Source organism: Arvicanthis niloticus, chromosome 6, assembly GCF_011762505.2.
Source record: "Arvicanthis niloticus isolate mArvNil1 chromosome 6, mArvNil1.pat.X, whole genome shotgun sequence".
NCBI classification, from domain to species: Eukaryota; Metazoa; Chordata; class Mammalia; order Rodentia; family Muridae; genus Arvicanthis; species Arvicanthis niloticus.
Window position 1 is genome coordinate 11,501,659 of NC_047663.1, and position 7,567 is coordinate 11,509,225.

Here is a 7,567-nt window from a genome sequence, read left to right on the forward strand (position 1 = left end):
ACTCTGTAGACCAGGCTGGCCTCAAACTCAGAAATCCGCCTGCCTCTGCCTCCCAAGTGCTGGGATTAAAGGCGTGCGCCACCACTGCCCAGCCTCTTTTTTTTTTCTTTAGTTTTTTTTATTGGATATTTTACATTTCAGATGCCATCCCCTTTCCCCATTTCCCCTCCCTAGAAAACCCCTATCCCATCCCCCCTCCCCCTTTTTGCTTTTATACATTTTTTTAAATGTTGGTCAAAGGCTTTTTAAGTTTGGTAATGCTCAATAACAAGATGCCCATACAATCAGAAGTGTAACCCAATACCCAACCTAGATATACCAACTATCTTTGACTGGCAGAGACACTCGAACATCCGCCTCTATGTTCCTCTCTGTCTCTGTCTCTGTCTGTCTGTCTGTCTGTCTGTCTGTCTCTGTCTCTGTCTGTCTCTGTCTCTCTGTCTCTCTCTCTGTCTCTCTCTGTCTCTCTCTCTCTCTCTCTCTCTGTCTGTCTCTCATCTCTCCTAGCTCCTCCTCTACTTCTCCTGCTCATCTCCTTACTCCTCTTCTTCCTCTCCTTACTCCTCCTACCTTAGCTCTTCCTACATGTCACCCTTCCTGTTAAAAATAAAACTTTTCTCTCAAAATACAATTAGAGCATAACTATACCAATTTATATTAGTAAGGTACAATATAGGCCTAATACCCAGTCCATCATTTTGTTGACTAACCAGAACCTCTGTCATCTCTCCTAAATAAAAGACTTAGTTCTGAACCTGGCTTTTTTCTTGGCTTTAGAATGAATGTCAGCTGAAAACCATCCTTTCAAATTTTTTCTCTCAAAGTAAATAGCCAGGATTGGCTATGAGACTATAAGTCTTCAACCCTGTCAGAAATGCAGAATGACTGAGTTAACTGAAATTATGGGAAGCACAAAGCATAGCTTCTAAAACTTAGCCAATTTATAGAGACCACTGAACACCTGGACAGTCTCTATACTACAAAATGTTGGAGCATCCGATCTTCAGCCTTCTGACCCAGAATCATCTGACAGACCTAATGATGCAGAATTATTAAGGGCTGATTACTCTGTCTAGGCAGATATAATCAGTCGACTATTCTGCAAGTGTGTCCTTTTCTGGACAGTAATTTTTCTGTAGATGGAAAGAGGCAATTCTTGCCTAGTGGCTGTCTCACCACAACTGGAGTAACTCCAAAGATGCTCAGTTTCTCCTTAGAATCCAAGACAGGAAGCTGTCAGGAGCAGACAGGTCTCTAATCAAAATGAACATTAATACAGAAATGTTTGTAACATCAATTCTGTGGACTTCTGGTGTTTTGAAAACCAACTATTCATGTAAGGCAATCTGGACTGCTGTCTGTTAACTCCTCTCAGCTATTTCTAAATAAAATAGAGAAAACACCCTAACAATAAACTCAGAGCCATGAATTTGCTATAGGCCCTTAAATCACAGGCTAACCATCTCAAATCAGTTAAAAAAAGTTAAAGAAGAACTGGGTCTAACTAAGCCTTGTATTCTTAAATGAGTTATATAGGAACAATGCCAATGAGATTAACAATATTAATCTCACTTTTATATCAATAAGAAACTCATACCAATGAAAACCTTAAATTTGAAATCAAAGTAAATTTTGTATCATTTAAGAAATTATAACTTCATCTTAATAACAATTATACATATTTCTACCAATAGGTTATGGCTATGCAATAAATCCTAGCTATTCCTTCCTGTTCCAACAAAACCACTACTTTTCCCTAGAAAGACAGCCCAATATTAACCACCTCAGTCCCCAAGCCCAGGGAATAGGGGCACCGACTCTTCATTAACTTCTTCAAGCTGATTATGGGTGTTGAGATATTAGAAGAGGGGCAGGGGGGAGAGTAAACTGATAAGCCTCTGAGTCTGTGTCTTCACTGCATTCAGCTGGAATTCCAGGACATCAGAGGTTCTAGCAGGTCTGCTCAGCTTGCTTGATGAGCAGATACACCAAAGCTGTGTATTCTACAATATACAATTCTCAAAACAAATTTTAGTATCAAGATAATTTTTTGTTTGAATTCTGTAATCTAGTCTTCTGGCAGCCTGCCTCTGTCATATCTAATCTATATAATTCTGGGAGTTTCTATGAGGGTGTGCTCCCGCCATCCTCCCATTGCTGCCTCCCTGCTCTCGAATTCCCCAACACCAGGGAATCCAAACTTTCAGACACCAAGGCTGTTCACTTCCAGTGATGCCTGGAAAGGCCACCCTCAACTACTGATACAGGTGGAGCCATGAGTCCCTCCCTTTGTGTTCTCGGGATGGAGATTTTAGAATGGCTACTCCAGCTTGTTTCTTAGGATATTTGCTTGAAAAATTGTTTTTCAGCCTTTTACTCTAAGGTAGTGTGTATCTTTGTCACTGAGGTGGGTTTCCTGTATGCAGCAAAATACTGGATCCTGTTTACATATCCAGTCAATTAGCCCATGTCTTTTAATTGGGGAATTGATGTTAAGAGATACTAAAGAACAGTGATTGTTACTTCCTGTTATTTTTGTTATTAGAGGTGGAATTATCTTTGTGTGGTCATCTCCTTTTGGATTTGTTGAGAGAGGATTACTTTCTTGCTCTTTCTAGGGTATAATTTCCCTCCTTGTATTAGAGCTTTCCTGCTATTATCCTTTATAATGCTGGGTTTGTGGAAAGATATTGTGTAAATTTGGTTTTGTCTTGGAATATCTTGGTTTCTCCATCTATGGTAATTGAGTGTTTTGCTGGGTATAGTAGCCTGGACTGTCATTTGTGTTGTCTTAGGGTCTGTATGACATCTGTCCAGCATCTTCTAGCTTTTATAGTATCTGGTGAGAAGTCTGGTATAATTCTGATAGGTCTGCCTTTATATGTTACTTGGCCTTTTTCCCTTACTGCATTTAATATTCTTTCTTTGTTTTGTGCACTTGGTGTTTTGATTATTATGTGATGGGAGGTATTTCTTTTCTGGTCTAGTCTATTTGGAGTTCTATAGGCTTCTTTATTCTTTAGATTATGGAAATTTTCTTCTATAATTTTGTTGAAGATATTTATTAGCCCTTTAAGTTGGGAATCCTCACTCTCTTCTATACCTATTATCCTTAGGTTTGGTCTTCTCATTGTGTCTTGGATTTCCTGGATGTTTTGTGTTAAAAACTTTTTGCACTTTTTGTTTTCTTTGACAATTGTATCAATATTTTCTATGGTATCTTCTACACCTGAGGTTCTCTCTTCTACCTCTTGTATTCTGTTGGTGATGCTTGTGTCTATGACTTTTGATTGCTTTCCTAGGTTTTCTATCTCCAGGGTAGTCTCCCTTTGTGGTTTCTTTATTGCTTCTACTTCCATTTTTATGACCTGGATGGTTTTGTTCAATTCCTTCACCTATTTGGTTGTATTTTCTTGTAATTCTTTAAGGGATTTTTGTGTTTCCTCTTTAAGGGCTTCTACCTGTTTACCTGTGTTCTCCTTAAATTCTTTGAGAGTGTTATTTATGTTTTTCTTAAAGTCCTATATCATCATCATTAGACTTGATTTTAAGTTTGAATCTTGCTTTCCTAGTGATATGTGGGATTCAGGACTTTCTTGTGTGGGAGAACTAGGTTCTAATGATGCCAAGTACCCTGGGTTGTTGATGCTTATGTTCTTGCACTTGCCTTTTGCCATTTGGATCTTCTTAGTGCTACCTGCCCTGTCTCTGACTGGAGCCTGTCTTTCCTATTATCTTGGTTGTATCAGAACTGTGTGGGATGGGTGTTACTACTGGGGTTAGAGCTGGGGCCCAAGATCTGCTCAGTGCTCAGGCGCAGACAGGAAGGAACCAGTCCTCCAGGCCAGGAGTGAATTCCTGGGTCCTAGTGGGTTCCAGTTACTCCCTGTTTGGGGTGGGTGTTGCTGTCTCCTTACCTACAATACTGCCCAGGTTAGAGCTCCTGGGAGGCCCACTTCCTTTGGGTTCTGTGAGATGGGGTCAGAGCTGCTGCCCGGAATCTGCTCAGTGTTTGGGCCCAGACCCCAGATATACTCTTGATAAGTGCAAGTGCTTAGTTGTTTATTGTAAATATCAATTAGTGAGTCTTCCAGCCTCAGCCCTCTCAGTGCACAGAGCAATCTACTATGTTGGCACTTCTGTAAGATGATCCATAGTACTTCATCGGTGACTGGGTCAAGGTCATGACATCCCTAAGTTATTAGAAGTGTCTGAGAGGCTGAATTATGCTTCTTTTGCCTCTTTTTCTCATCGCTATGCCCAAATATCTGTCAAAGTAGCTTATTTTGTACCACAGTGCTAAGGAGCAGAGCATATCCATGGGAAAAGCATGACAGCATCAGTGTGCATGGTCGTATATCAGCATGTGGCCAGCATTGCTTGCCTCTCCATATCTAGGTGAGCCACAAAGCACAGATAAGTCCTGTGGCATTTGGGCTGAGATGGAGCCCTCAAAGAACCTCAACCTGTGGACTATTTCCTTCAAGGTTCTTCAACTTCCAGGCAGTGGCGTCACCTAGGAACTAAGTGTCCAAGCATTACTGCTTTAGGGAGCATCTTATGCCTATACCATAGTCAACACAGTGTAACACAAGTTACTTTTTCCAGGGGATCAAAATGAAAAGAATAACTTTTGAAATCTCTCCTAGATGTTAAAATTATCTATGCATTTATTAGGAATATTATGCCTAAGATGACTTTGGGTTTTTTTTTTTTTTTTTAAAGTTTACTTTTACTATTTCTCATCATGTATAATTCTGTGTGGGAATACACACATGTAAGGAAGTGCAGCTTTCACTGAGAGCCAGATGAGGGTATCAGATCTACAGAGCTAAAGTTAGATGTGTTTGGGAGCTACCTGACTTAGGTACTGGGAAAGCAAACTCCAGGTCCTCTATACAATCAGTGATTGCCTTTAATCATGGAGCCATCTCTCCAACCCTACTGCTCTCCAGACTTTATTTTTGGTTTTATTCATATTTATGGTATTACAATCATAGGTCTCCCTCATTGCCTCTTTTACCTACCTTATGTTCCTCTCCACATGTTCTTCTACAACGTGCATGTTTCTTTTGTGTGTGAGTGCATATCTTTTGCAGGTAGCTGCATCTCTTGCTTTTGATTGCAAAGGCCATACCACAAGCAGAAGACTGTTTCATACCATTCCTCTCTCCCTCTCCACCTATGCCTCTTTTAATCTTTCTGTGTCCTCTTCTGTGACACTCACTGGGCCTTGAATGCAGTGATGATGTAAATGTTCTATTTAGGCCTGAGCATTCATCAATCATATTCTCAGTAAATACCTTATCATAGAGACGATTTTATGCATATATGCCCTGTATTCATCTCTGTGAGAGATGACTTTTGATCACTGCTTCAACGTTTCAGGTCCTGTGTCCCTGACTCCATTACTGTTTCCATTAGGTAACAATGGAAAGGAAGAAAATGACTTGCATCACCTCCTTTACCTCTCTCAACTTTTTCTTACAGAGGTGCCATGCTTTGCTTCCTAATTTAGAACCTTCTGCTGCTGTTTCAGACTTCAAGAATGAACTGCAAAAAGGCAAGACCATGTTGCCTCATTCGTCTTCCAAGATTTTTTTCTAATGCTTTCCTTTCTACCAAAATAAGAATCAAAAATGATATTTCTTTTGACAGCTGGTAACTAATCCTGCTTTAGCAGGAAGGAGAGCAGGAAGCCAGCAAAGGAATTTTCCATTCCTGTCTCTTTCAATTTTTTTCCACATCAGGTACTTTTCAAAACCTAGACATTTCCAGTGAGTCTGTAAGTCTTCTTGTTTTGTCTAGCCGAGTCACGTGCCCTTTAACTCCTGCACTGATGAGAACCTGACCGGTTTTCTGTTTGCGTTTGGAAAAGGGAGAACATGAGAACTTCTGAATCTCCACAGGGAGTACAGCTGTACTAAGATGCCTGGACTTATGCAAATGGAATTTTTTTTCTTTCTTTTGTAAAGACAAAGTTCACACAGCTAGTCCATCAGATCACAGATCAAAATGTCCCTGACGGTAACAAGAACCACAACCTTGACGCCTACAATAAGTCACTACTCAAACATCACTTCTCAGCCTGACTGCTTCACTCTATTTCCGCTCAGCTCCCTCCCCCAACCTTTTCTTTATTCCAGCCTTTTGCATCTCTTTACCTAACAGTTAATGACAGTGCTGAAGTTAGTGAGTTAAAGGGAAAAAAAGGTAGGTAAAACCAAATGAAATAAAAAGGTTTTCCTTTATTTAGCTATAGAACAGGAATAAGAGGTCAAAATAATTATGGGGTTTTGTTATCTGAGTATATGGGATGAATTGTCCTAAGGATCTCTCACTGCCTCATGAGAAAAATCCACTCAGTCGAAACAATCAAGTATAGAGACAGAACGGTCAGAGAAAGTATTAGAAAGTCAAATTTCCATTAGGGCAGAGGAGTTGAGAGAGGTATGGTCTCTGTCAAGACATTTTATGTCTGAGGAGTTGTGTTTTCCAAAATGAAAAGTGTAAGACTGAATAATCTCTGTTATCTTTACAAATAATTTATTATTTCTTCTGTTCATATTATATTGAAATGAAGCTACATGGGTGAGAATAAGGATTGTATCCATATACACTCAAAAATTAGGATAGTGCCTAACTTACAACAAGTGCTCAGTAAATATATATACATATACATATATACATATACATATACATATACACATACACATACACATACACATACACATACACATACACATACACATATACATATACATAACACACATATGCCCTTGAGGATAATATTTAGTGCAGGTCACAGGGCTTGATTAAGATATATATATATATATATATATATATATATATATATATATATCACATATGCCCTTGAGGATAATATTTAGTGCAGGTCACAGGGCTTGATTAAGGTAGACTATCAATATAACTCTGATTTTTTTTGTAGTCTCACCTATATAGCTATATAATTATTTGTGTGTGTGTGTGTGTGTGTGTGTGTGTGTGTGTGTGTGTTCTAAGCTTGTGTATATTCAGGGGAAACAGACTGAGTTTGTCTAGTCCATGTATATGTGGAAGACAAAAATTGACTTTGTATGTCTTTTCCGATCATTTTCCATCTGATTTTTTAAGGCAAGGTCTCCCACTAAACCTAGAGTTTATCTTATGGTTCCAGGAAACACTAGGAATAAACATGTCCTTGCCCTCCATTTTCCATCCCCCATCCACAAACCAGTGTTATAGTTATAGATATGCACTACTATACTAAGATTATATACATATATAATCTTATACATATATATAGATATATAGTGTGTGTGTGCATGTGTGTGTACACTCAAGTGTGCAGGGAATCTACAATAAGGTCTTCATGTTGTCACAACAAATACTTTATCCACTGAGCTACCTCTTGAGCCAGAGTTCAGCTGTTCTTTCTTCTGAATGATAGATGCATCACGTTATATATAGTGTTACATATCTATTCCTCTCATCTCCAGCTCTGCAGGTCATCAATACACATCTCATTGCAGAAACCATAGATCTCTAGCCAGGCTCAAGCCAAGGA